We start from the raw sequence: 14,320 nt of genomic DNA on the forward strand, positions 1-14,320 counted from the left end.
ATTATGGAACTATTATACTTTTATTTATTATTTACTATTTTCTTTTTACATTTATCTACTTACTGTGCGTTACTACTAATATAATGATAAGATTAATAATATTACATAATTTTAATTTTTGTTTTGTTTTATCTATACATTACATTGTACTTTACTGTAATTAATGGCCTTTAGGGAGCCTAGGCTCTAGGGTCAGTAAAATATTATTAAATAAATTAAATAAAAATCTTTGGCTAGTGGATTTATGAGCGTATCAATTCTTCTTTTGTATCCGCAGGTTGACTTAGATATTACTTCTGCTATCGTGGGAATATTTATGACCTTCCTTATCTTTTCATTACAGACGTACTAATGAGCATTCACTATTGTGCGTAGGGTTATGGATGGTTATAGCCTTGAGCCTGATAATGTGGCTTTTCGCTGCTATACCCCATAGTGGTAATCTATAAGTCCAGATTTGTATTATTGTTTTGTAAATTATTAGTTTATTCTCAATGCTAAGTTTCGATTTTCTGCAAGTTAGCCAAGCCATTTGTCTCCTTTTTAAACAAATTTATTCGATTTGTTATTATATGCTTTCTCCATGTTACTTTGAAATCTAAGTTTAGTCCTAAAAACTTGACCGTTGTCACTTGCAGAATTTCTGCATTATATTTTAGCTTCAGTATTTTGTTTTTCCTCAATGAAAACGTAATCTGTTTGTACTTGGTAGAGTTTAACTCGATCTTCTTATTGCCTTGCTATTCTTCGAGGGAATTAGTTTTGTTTTGTAACAATTCAACTGCTTGTTGTTGATCTTTGGTTACGGTAAACATTGCCGTGTCGTCTGGAAATTTTAAGACTGTACAGTTAGCATTTATTGGTATGTCTGCCGTACAGAATGTGCAAAGAATTGATCTGAGGATACTTCCTTGCGGAACCCCAGCTTTGATTAGCTTCATGTTCGAATGAATGTCTTTTATTTTTACGTATAATGTTCTTTCAGAAAGATAAGATTTTAGGAGCTTAAAATACGAGTTTAGAAAGTGTTTATTGATGATTTGAAGTAATCATTGATGCCAATCTTTATCAAAAGCTTTCTTTACATTATTTTTGACAATAAATAAAGAAACAGCGTGCCATAAGCATAAAGATTCGATTTAAAAACGCCACTCTTATACGCCGATATATATAGATATATAGAACGCTCGACACTTGATGGCCAAAACGTAAAATGCTCGCTACCGAGAATAAAAAAATAAAAAGAGAGAAATATCGGTATTTTGTCTCACTCGCACTTGTATACAGGACGCTTAACAATCGACGGCTAAGACAAAAATACTCGCTATCGCCTAAACATATAGAAAGGGAGAAATATCGGTTTCTCCCTTCAGTCGCACTTGCATTTAAGGCCGAAAGACCCAAAGATTACCGAAGATAGTTCGTTTGTGTATTAGTACACACAAACGCTTGCACGCACACTAGCCCGCTCGAGTGTAAAAGTCATCGGAAAGGCGGGACTTTGCGCCCCACTCTACAATAATTTTTTTTAATATTTCTCGCTTATTTTTGCAGATACGAAGATAACCTTTTGAACATTTTTTATGTATATGTTAATTCTCTACAACTTTTGTTTAAATTTTTTTTCGATTAAATGCCTAGGTTCTAAGAAATAAGCCATTTTTTCCCTTTTTTACAAATTTTTTAGAAACGGCACATTTTTTGCAAAAGAATTAGCACTGTTCGGTTAAGCGTCGTCTATTTACCCTTAGATCAAATTTTCGAATTCTTACAAAAAATTCAGAATTTTGGACCTTTCTGACTGGCTTACAAGCAAAAAAATCATTAGAAGGAGCTTCCCTTATCATACTTCCTCTCCGCTTGCTTTATCAGCCGATCGCTTCTGTGGTGTGTGTATATGGGTGCGAGTAATGGGTTTTTTATTCCGTATGTTGCTGTGCCTGTACCCGATAATGCATTCTTTCTTCTTTGCTTAAATAGTAATTTGATGTTCTATAGGATACCAAAATATTATGTTCAATGCTGAGGAAAAGCTGTAAGAATTCTCATGTTTCCGACTTTGTCTAGAAGGGCTTTGCATTGTTGGCTGTGCCTAAGAACTGCTACCAATGGCGGATTTCCTGCTTTGATGGTAACATATATATAAGAGAATTTCTTTGGCTTGGTAATGATGGTAACTACGGTTGAATAATTAGTACAACGGTTGATGCTAAGTTGAAACTGAATCAACAATATGTACAGCTTCCTTTTATTATGATTAAAACAAATATAACTTAAATCAATACACATAGGTTATAACAAAAATATCTCTACGAGTTTACTTCTCGTCTCACGTAGTTACGACTCTCAAGTGCCACGGCCAGACGACTTGAGCTTGGTCTGAGTGTCAAGCGGCTCCCCTAGCGAGTCGCCTTACAGGTTGGATTTATCCCCAAACTTACATATATAAGATATATTTTTTAAATGATTCTTATAAGGATTTATATTCTATTAAATAACTGTATTGAGTTTCTGCAGAAATAAAAGTCAATTTTTTTTAAATATTTTTTACATTCAAAACTACATTATCCGCTATGCTTTACATTCTTTAAATAAAAATTACCCTTAAAACTACTCTATTTACATTAGTTTACATTACCTGCAAATAAAAGAAACAACATTTACAGCTAATATTTCACTCTCGTTTAATTGTCTTATTACTTCAGGTAATTGTACTTATTTCTACAGGTTTCGCAATTCGAACTCTGCTTAACGAATTCTGTTAGGGAACTGCTAAAAGTTTCTATGTATCCTGTCCCATTATCAGCATTCCAAAATCTTTCTATGTCCCGCTCACTCTAATACGCATTTGTGTCTTAACTATAAGACAGCAGCAAGTTTAAATAATTACTAAAGGTAACGAAATATAGCTACTAATAATATATTAGTATATAAATCTAAAAATCTAGTTGTTTATTAGTCTTAAAATAAAATTATAAATAAATGTATCACAGGGAAGTTGGGAAAGGTAAAAAACTGGTGTACTTACTCAAGTACGCATGTAAGAGGTTATACTTTTTTGCATAACAAAATATTTTTCTTCGCAGCCTATACGCCTTACAACGTTCCGCGTTTGTTTGTGATTGATACATTCTATTAGATACATTTTTGTAACCATAGAAATAGGCATTACATTTTTCTGTATTAGTTTAAAAATCTCAAAAACTGAAAAAGAAATTTAAATGTTATTGACACTGGTCAAATAGTTACAAGGGATTATTGTTTAATAAGAATTATTGTAGAAATAATTTATAAATAGCTAAAAGATCCTTTATTCTTTTGATAAAAAAAAATGCACATAAAATATAACATATTTTATGTTATTTTAGAAGTAAGATTAATTTTCTTCTTTTAACAGATTCATGTCTTCTATTCGCATAATAATTAATAAAATCTCCACGAAGGAAACAATTGTTAACAGAAATTTTTATATCAATAACCACCATTGAAAAATAAATTTATATGCATAGATCCGATAATGCTATAAAGTCTTTTTCTTAGGTGTGTTACGGTCTTTGATTGGAATAAAAAATGTACAACTGCATAATTAGATAAAACTATTTAAGAAAGCAGTTTTCGTATGAAATATCAAAAATATAAAAAGAGAAGTAGAGCACCCATAAATTGAATAAGAAAATAATATAATACATATATTTTACTCGGTAAAGTATTTTAATTGAACAGAATATTACTATTCTACCTACAATTGTTTGTTATAATATCAGGATAAAGATAATCATTGTTTTTCTCATCTGTATTCTTAGATTTTAATCAGTAAATTGTCATCGAGTTGTTAAGGCATAAAAAATCGCACAGCATGTTATCTAATTTATTAATTTTCAACCTAAATTGATGATCACTGTAGAGAAATAATGAAACAAATTAAAACTAATAAATAATAATACATACCTTAGTTAACCTCAAAAAATTAGTAAATAATAATACATACCTCAATTAACCTCCAAAAAAACTTTTATTACTAATATTCACAAATAATCAATGTTTTTGAAGATCCTTTTGAAGATATTCACAGTTATTTAATATCAAGCACAACAAAATGTAATAATTAAATAACTTAAAAACACATAAATAATTGTTATTTGTATCGATATAAAACACGTGTTGTGTATATAGAAAGATCAAAATATAGATACTTATCAGTTAATACTAAATGTAAGGGAGATTTATCTACTTACTTCATGGAGTTAATTTCAAATCACTTTGCCCGCACATCGTAAGTACCGACAAAGTTTATCCTGTTAATTTTTTGGTCAGTGAGCACGAAATTGTAAAAATTCACTCCCATCATTTTTTTCCAAACACGCTAAAAGAAGTATAACTTCAAAAAGAAATCAGAACGTTATGTTTTGATCTTGTTGAACGTTTCGTCCCTTTATTGGAATTTCTTCAGCAACTATAAAATATATTACATAACCTTAAAAATACATAGTTTATCAAAACATTTAATAAATAGATATTGAAGATTATCTCGATCATCAATGTTCGAAATCTTCTATGTACTTTAACGACCGCACGTCTACGCAGTCAAACGTCGTCAGGGGCCGAAAAAAAAGAAAAGAAAAAAAATAGGCAATAATTACCAATACTCAAAGACGTGACAATGAAATATGAAGCCAGTAGCAGTATCCACAATTGTTTACATTTATAAATTATCACACAAAGAGTGTGTTACTGGCCAAATATCTTCGTCGGTAGCATCACACACATGTTGTGTGAGCGATCGTTAAAGTGTTAAAAAGACATACATTATTAAATTTTAATAATAAACTACACTTAGCATATATAAATCGTTTTTATTTCAGTGAAAATTTCTTTAAGATTGTTGTGATTTGAAACCGATGAGACGCAGCCGATGAAACGAGAATGACGTACTGACATTAGAAGGAGACAAACATATACTTATAACTATAGGATTTAGCTTTCGAGAGAATGAGATAGAATACAGTATAATGGGCTTCCTCATATCTATGATCTCCTCTTTAAGCGGTGGTTCGTAGCCTCCCTACTCTTTTCTACTAAGCGTTGTTTGGATGTGTGCTCGCGTGTGCCATCATATTTCCGAACCGAAGATGGAGAAAAGTGTCATATATAGAATATAGTAAAGGACGTGTGTTAGTACGTGTGTGACATGATGAGAACTTTTGCTATCATCCGAATTCAGACAGCGTGGCCTTTAACGTGTTAATTGACTGAAAATATGGAATTATTTTAATTCAATTTATTTAATCTACAATTATTTTCTTTCATTTGACAATTTATATCCAAACGTAAAGCAGTTTTAGAGTTTCGAGAATTCATAGCTGAAATTGAATTGTCAATTTTTTCCATAAATGCAACTGTTGTATTACAGTCATGCAATTCATAAAAATCGTCTTTATACATAGACATTGTAACTCTTAATTGGCGTAATAACAACTTAAATAAAAATTTAAAAGATGAATTAATTTGTATGAGCTAAAAAATAAAATACAAGCAATTCAAACATGGAATTTTACGAATGAAAAATATAAAATAAATCATCAGTTACTGATAACAATGTACAACATATTTGTATTTGCAAGAAGTACATTCATTTTTTGAAAACCTTCGAGCCTTAAATGATAGGAAGAGAATTTATATGCAATTAAGTGTTAAGAATTTATTAGAATTTAAAAGCGATTTTTTAGTTATTTATTCAATTACTTACTCATAAAGATGGAGTTTTAATTACTTTATTTCTCAAACTTTTCAGCAAATGTGAAAAGTCAAACACGAACCATAAGTATTTAATAAATTCAAAAGGATGCGTACAACTAAATTTATGATCTAATCCAAACAGTTTCCATACTCTGTGGTTCCTTTGTGCACCATCGTAAGTTATTCAATAAACATTAAATCCTGATTTTTCAAGTAAAAGTACCCATTCTATAAGTAGCTTAAGTAGAATATCATTAGTCACTGCATTTTTATTTAAGAAACTTTCAATAACTTGTACCTATCCACCTTGGAAAGACGGTAACATGAAAACTAAATCTTGAGCAGCTCTAGTGTTCATTAAATGCTCTGGCATATGAGCTTTCAAATTAACAATGCCATCCAATTGTATGGTACGTAAGTTACTTTTTTCAATAAGATAAATAAATTATATTCAAACATTATTACAAAGCTTAGAAAAGTAATTATTTGAAAACGAATGGAAAGTTGATAAGAAGAAAGCCACTGAAGCAAATCTACAGAAGAGATAGAGCTAAAAAAGGAAGAGACAACAGCAACTCGATAGTTACATGAAGAATAATTTAGGCAACCGAAAACACTATCTAATTTTTGAATGTAAGAATCTGAAGTTTATTTGCAATGAAGGACTAAAATTTATCTTTTTCAAAGATGGTCATATATTGCGAGGCTTTTAATTCTTATTAGAAGATACTTATATATCAATTCTATATCGTATCTTTGCTGTCTTAAAATTTGTAACTTTAGCGGGATCGAAACTGGCTAGAACGACTTTTTGTTGGATTTTCAATAGGTCAGCTATTGCTTGTTCGAGTTTTTCAGTTTTTACTTCTGCACATTTTAATTTTAGCTCATTAATTAATTGAGACAGTACATTATTCTACTCATAAAATACGCTAACAAACTATTAATTCGAATAAATCTTAAAAATATAGACTACACTTTAATTACCTTTATTTGCAAGCATGAGCATTTGCTTTTTTTGAACATTTATTTATATTTAATTTTTTGACACAATACTTAAAACTTTCTGAGCCTTTTGTTTGCGATTTTGTGACAGTCTTCTAAATGTACAACATGATTCAAATCAATACACTCTTTTATATTTTTCTATCTTTTCATTTGGTAAAATTATATTAGTTCACGTTGTAGAAATCTATTAAAAATACATCTGACTTTAAAAACTTGAAAAATTCAAAATAAGAGAGATAAAACAAAAATTGTTTTTCTATAAGAATAATGTTTAAATATATAACAGAAAAAAATTATATATAAGAATAATTAAATAATTAATTAGTAAAGTTAGCAATTATGGATTATTAGTTAGCAAATAGCAAACAATTAAAAGCAGTTATTAATTTTTTTCAGCTGTTAAGGTTCTATGTCAACTTTTTAATGCAAATCTGTGGCAGGTAGTAGCCGGGCGGTGAGCATTAAAAAGTTGGCATAGAACCTCAAATGCTGAGAAAAATAATAAGTACGCTTTGTTGAGTATGTACCTTTATACTATAATTTATACACACATATATATATATATGAGTGTGTGTCGAGAGCCTATGGTAGGGAGCTACAATTGTAGCCAGCATGCATGTGCACGTTCAGTTGGTAGAGAGCAAGCGGCTAGTCGTAACACTTAGAATGTAAGAAATTAATCAAGGATTATAATAAAGAGTTATTTTTAGAGTTTATTATCCCACAACTATTTTATTTAATCCACCTAACATCAACATGGTAGCAGAGCGTGGTTACGATATAAAAGTAAGTGTTTAATTAACATATGGCTAAAGAGATTAATTAAAAATTAAAGATAATAAAAGGAAGAATAAATGGCTGATCAAGCAAGAATTGATGATATTCGTATTCCAATATTTGATGGAGTTAATTATAGTGCATGGAAATTTAGATTTTGACTTTATTAGAGTATAAAGAATGTGATAAGCCTGCAATAAGGAAAAGGTTGGATACAGAAAATGAAGCTAGTTGGAAAAAAGATCTATTAACTAGTTCTGTATCAGATAAACAATTTGAATATCTTAGTGAGTGTACGACGACGTTTGAAATGATAAATAAATTAGAAACTTTATACACAAGTAAATCAACTGCACTGCAAATAATCAATCGGAATAAGTTAGATAAAATAACATTGGAAAACTATCACACAGTAGATGAATTTTTCATTGAATTTGAAAAAGCCTGTAATGAGTTTAAACAGGCTGGCGGAAAATTATTAGAAGAAGAGAAAATGAGATATATTATAAAAGCACTTCCATCTAGTTATGCACATATTGGAGATTTTATTGATTTGGTGCCAGAAGATCAAAAGACTGTTGATTTAATAAAATCTAAGATTCGAGAAAAGAAGATAAATGCCAATGATAGTGAAAATAAAATAAATACGAGTACATTTAATGTTAAAACTAAAGGTCAATGTTTTAACTGTGGCAAAACAGGACATCATATAAAAGATTGCTGGCATAACAAACAAAGACAATATCAGAAGTCATCGAGAGGACAAATGGGGTCTCGCAGAGGCAACACGTACAGAGGTCGAGGAAGAGGTCATGAACAACAACAGAAATCATCGCACGAATCCTGGGCAACACAGGTAGTTCAAGGAAATGTAAACCAGTGTAGTGAGAGTGAAAACGAGAATGAGAACATTATAGAATGGTTACTTGATAGTGGTTGCACAGATCATATCGTAAATGATCAGAAATATCTATGTGATATAACAGATTTGAGAAACCCAATAGAAGTTATCCTCCCAAATGATAAAAAGTTAAAAGCTACTAAGATAGGAAGCGTAAATACGGTGTTAAAACGTATAACTATGAAACAAATGTTGAATTAAAAAATGTATTTTTGTAGAAGGGATAAAAAAATTTATTAAGCATATCGAAAATAACCGAGAAGAATAAAGTAGTAGCATCTGGTAAATATGCAAAAATTTATAATAATTATCATAAATTAACAGCAGTAGCAGAAAAGACTGATGGTTTGTATCATATGACTAGCTTTATACGTAAGAATAATAAGGATAATGTTTACCCAAATCTGTTAAAATAACAAGTAAAGAAAAATGGCATAGAGCACTTGGCCATATAAATTTTAGGTATTTAAATAAACTAGTAAGGGATAAAATTCTCGATGGGTTACCAGATAAGATAGAAAAAGGTTTTATGCAATGTATAAATTGTAAGCAAAGCAAAATGGGTAATGTACCATTTGAAAATAAGCGGACTAGGTTAAAAGAAATATTAGAGGTAATTCACACAGACTTAAATGGGCCTCATAGGACTCCTGGTTACAAAGGAGAAAGATATTTTTTAAGTTTCATTGATGATTATAGTAGATGTACTAAGATATATTGTATTAAAAGTAAAGATTAGACAGCTGATTGTCTAATTGAATTTGTAAACTTAGTAGAAAACCAATTCGGTAAAGGTATAAAAAAATTAAGGTGTGATAATGGTACAGAGTACTTAAATAAGAGAATTTATGATTTCGTAAAAAGTAAGGGTATTGAGATATTAAATTGTCCCCCATATGTTCATGAACTCAATGGAGTAGCAGAAAGGTACAATAGGTCAGCAATGGACATGGGCAGATGCTTAGCAAGAGAAGCAAAAGTTAATATTAAGTATTGGCCTGAAATAATGAAAACGGTAGCGTATTTGAAAAATCGTACGATAGCCAATGCTGGAAAATAAAACTCCTTATGAGATTTTCTTTGGTACAAAACCAAATATTAAACATTTAAAAATATACGGAAGTAAGGTTTTTGTAAGAGTCCCAGAAGTTTTAAGAAAAGGAAAATGGGATGATAAATCAAAATTAGGGATTTTGGTTGGGTACAATCATGATAGTTACAGAGTTCTAGTCGATAATAAAGTTTTAGATGCAAGACATGTTGAAGTAATTGAAAATGAGAATGATTTGATTTATGGTGAAAATGGAACCAAAGACAGAAACGAAAAGAATGAAAATGAAAAATTTAATTTTGTAAATTTAGAAAATGGTACTCCTATTTCTGTGCAAACCAAGGAGGAACTTAGAGATAGTGATGAAGATAAGAATAATGAAGTAGAAACACTAATGAGAAAATTGGAAGTAATGAGTGGAAAAATGAAAGCAATAGAGACCCAGAGAGTGTATCACAGAGAACAAGAAATAAAAAAAGATTTGGAGATCCTACAACGTATTGCATCTCTATAAACTATATGGATATAAATGTACCTCAATCATTTGAGGAAGCATTAAATTGCGAGGAACATGAGAAATAGGAAGTAGCGATGAAAGACGAAATTAAGAATATAAATGAAAACAAAACCTGGGTTTTAGTAAATAGGAAAAATAGTAAGAAATATATTGATACCAAATGGGTATATACTAAAAAGGTGAATGGTAGATTTAGGGCAAGATTGGTTGCATGAGGGTTTAAACAGAAAAATGCAATTGATGATATTTATGCTCCTGTAGCGAGCAATCAGGCTATAAAGTTTTTGTTATCTTTCTGTTGCATTAATGGATTGACAATTGAAGTAGTAGACGTAGATTCAGCCTTCTTGTATGAAGATGTAATCTCAGAGGTATACATTGAACAGCCTAAAGGTTTTAGTGATAGCACAGATAGAGTTATGAAATTAGTAAAGTCAATGTATGGTCTAAGTGAGAGTCCACGAGATTGGTATAGATGTTTTAATAAGTATGTAGAAAGCTTAGGATTTAGGACAATGGTATAGAATTATGTTTATATGTACACGGTACATGAGATATAAAGTCTACTTAATGAATTATGTTGACGATATAATATATGTTGTAAAAATAAAAAAAAATTAAAGTTATTAAAAGATTATTAGGGGAAAAATTTAAAATTAAAGACACAGGAGAAATTAAAGAATACTTAGGTATAGAGATAGACTATAATATAGAGTAGAATGAAATGAAATTAAGTCAAAGTAAATATATAGAAGAGCTAGCAGATAAATATGATGTAAAAAATAGTAAGTGTTATAATACCCCAATGGAAACAAGATTAAATGTAGAAAAACCGGATTGTTGCAATGAAAATATTATGTATAAAAACCTACTAGGGCCTTGTTGTATATTATTTCGGGCACAAGGCCAGATATAAGTTATAGTGTAAACTACCTTAGCCGATTTCAGAATTGTTATACGAGTACACATTTTAGATATGCTTTGAGAATCTTGAAATATTTATATGGTACCAAAGATTTAAAGTTATGTTACAATAAAAATGAGAACTATGAGACTGTTGATTGTTATGTAGACGCTGATTGGGCAGGTGATAGTACAGATAGAAAGTCAACAACAGGATATGCGATTAGATTATATGGAAACTTGATCTATTGGAAATCGCGAAAACAGAAGTGCATTACCAAAGCGTCAACATATGCCGAATATGTAGCATTATCGAATTGGTAACTGAAATAAAATAATAAAGGAACTAATAAAAGTATTTGAAATTGAAATGGAAAAACCGATTAAAATATACGAAGATAATTCAGGGGTAATAAATATTGCAAAGTACGGTAATTTTACGAAAAACTCAAAACACATTGAAATTCACTATCACTATGTACATGAGAGTGTAGAACAAAAGATTATCGAGGTACTCAAAGTAGAATCCGAAAAACATCTAGCAGATATGTTTACAAAAGCGTTATGTGGAGATAAGTTTGAAAAATTTAGAAAAATGTTAAATTTAAAATAAAGTTGTATTTGAAATGATAATAAATGATAGTGGGATATAGTATAAAGGTAAGGAAGCATGTTGAGTATAGTACCTTTATACTATAATTTATACACACATATATATATATATGTGTGTGTCGAGAGCCTATGGTAGGGAGCTACAATTGTAGCCAGCATGCGTGAGCACGTTCAGTTGGTAGAGAGCAAGCGGCTAGTCGTAACACTTAGAATGTAAGAAATTAATCTAGGATTATAATAAAGAGTTATTTTTAGAGTTTATTAACCTACAACTATTTTATTTAATCCACCTAACATCAACACGCTTAAATGCTAGCTATTTGCTAATTAAAAAACTATACTTGCTAACTTTTTTAAATTATTACCTAATTAGTTATTGATCATTTAAAATGTAGAACCTTGTTTTTTATTTCTAAATGAAGCAACGTTGTTTGAAACAACCAAAAAAATGAATAAGTACGGTAATTGCTAACTAATTCCTCAATAAAAGTTCATAATTGCTAACTTTATTAAATAATTATTTATTTAGTTATTTATAATTACAAATTTGAAAATGTTTTTCTCATTTCTAAACAAAGCAATGAAATTTTTTAGTGTTTTTTGTTTTCAATAAATTGCTAAGATTTTCTTTGTCCGGCTCCTCAACTTTTATAAATCAAATATTTAATTAGTTATTAATAATTGAAAAAACAAAAATGTTTTTTCTTATTTCTAGGCAAAGCAATGAAGTTTTTTAGTGTTTTTTTTGTCAATAAATTACTCACTTTTTGTTTGTACTGCGCCTCAACTTCATTTTGTTAAATATTTTTTATTTATCGTAATTAATTGAAAGAAATTTTTACACTTTGAATAATTATGAAATGGTGACGTCATGAGTGGGAGATATGTTATACGCATACACTACCACAATTCAAGGCGCAAGCACACTTTGAAGAAAAATAAAAGTAACGTTGGTATATATATATAACTGTAGGGGATATATTCAAAGTTGATTTCCAAAGTAACTACCTATAGGGTAGTGAAAAAAAAAATTATAATTTAAAAAATATTTACCTATAATTTATACATTAAAAACGATTAACCTATTTTATTTCACTATCCTACAGGTTTTTACTTTGGAATTATTTTCAATTATTTACGATAAATAAAAAATATTTATTAAAATAAAGTTGAGGAGCAAGACAAACAAAAGGTGAGCAATTTAGAGAAAAAAAAAAAACTAAAAAACTTCATTACTTTTCTTAGAAATGAGAAAATATTTTTCCACATTATCAATTACCGATGACTAATTATATAATTAATTAAAAATGTAAGCAATTAAGGTTTTTCAATTAGCAAATAGCTAGCACTTAAATGCATATATTCATTTGGTTCAGCTGTTGAGAAAATTACGTTGCTTTATTCAGAAATAAAAAAAAAAGTTTTCACATATTTAATTATAAATAACTAATTAAATAATTATTTTAAAAAAGTTAGCAATTATGGATTTTGAACTAGCAAATAACTAGCAAATAAAAGCACTAATTAGTTTTTTTCAGCTGTTAAAGTTTTATACTAACTTTTTAATGCTACTCCGTTAATAGAATAGTCGCAGGTTAGTATAGCTGCTTTCTGCGGTAGTCGTAACATGGTCCCAAGGTGATTGACGATGTAGCGGAAGGAACCAGAAACTTAAATTCTATCAGTTCAAACACTGATAGTAACGACTATTTATATGTAACATTTATTTTATTCATAAACTATTACAGAACTAAAGAGCAGATAACGAGAATTCGTTGTTGATCGAGCCCGTGTAACTTTTTAATTCATTTCTTCATTTATCATAACGGAAGAAGAAAGTCTTTGTAACTATGGAAGCATTAACGTTTCTCATAGAAACGTTGTTAGCTGTGATAGAGTAAAAAGCGCTAAAGTAGCTTGGCAAAAGAATGAGCGGTGAGGATAGCGGTGCTAATCGTCGTATATGATAAAGTAGAAATCTGCTTATCGACAGCAGGCCGTTACAGTACTCCCCCCGAGCGACTTAGGCTAACCGAAGTCGTGAAACGTATCTTCTTCCTAGAAAAGTACGTTTTAGGTAGGTTCGAGATCGGAGATTGGCTGTCGTTGTTGCCCTCCATGGTCGGGGTGATGTCCGTTTGCTCAGTGGCCTCGAAGAAAGCTGGTTTGTGTCGCTCTATCGACGGTTTTCCATTAACGTTGACGCGGAAAACGCTATCCGATATCCTTTCCAACTCTTTGCATTGAAGTTACCAAGTATTACAGTCACATTTTTCCTAGGTATGTTGTCTAGGTGCGCTTGCATCGGTTCATGGAATTCCTCTTTCTTTTTTTGTGTTTTGGTAAAATCTGGAGCATATGCACTAATATTATGTGGTCGGTATCTTCTTTTGGAACTGTAGCGTTACCTGTAGTCCTGTCGCTGATATTTGGACTCTGTTGAGGAAAATAAAAAAAAGTGAGATGGACGCCGAGCACTTTACAATAGACAGGTTTAATATTAATATTTCAATTACAAACAGGTGGTTGTCACGTGTTACTGTAAGTGAGACGTGTGAGAAGTCGGTTTTTAGTAGAGTGAGACGGCTCAAGAGAGGTTCTGGATTGTATTTATCCCCTGAGCAAGGCTTCGAGAGATTGTAATAATCCCTTGAGTGGTCAAACAAATGGTATGAGATCGACAATGAGCAAACAGAGATTTCTTTCCGGTGAGCACATTGTACACGTAAGAAAACTTCGATTGTAATGGCTGCCGGAGAAGCCGGCGTTACGGAGAGTCTTTAACAGTCGCTGGGGTACGAGGCGTTTCTTCATC

The sequence above is a fragment of the Polistes fuscatus genome, unplaced genomic scaffold (assembly GCF_010416935.1).
Source record: "Polistes fuscatus isolate 324 unplaced genomic scaffold, CU_Pfus_HIC Scaffold39, whole genome shotgun sequence".
Taxonomy (NCBI): domain Eukaryota; kingdom Metazoa; phylum Arthropoda; class Insecta; order Hymenoptera; family Vespidae; genus Polistes; species Polistes fuscatus.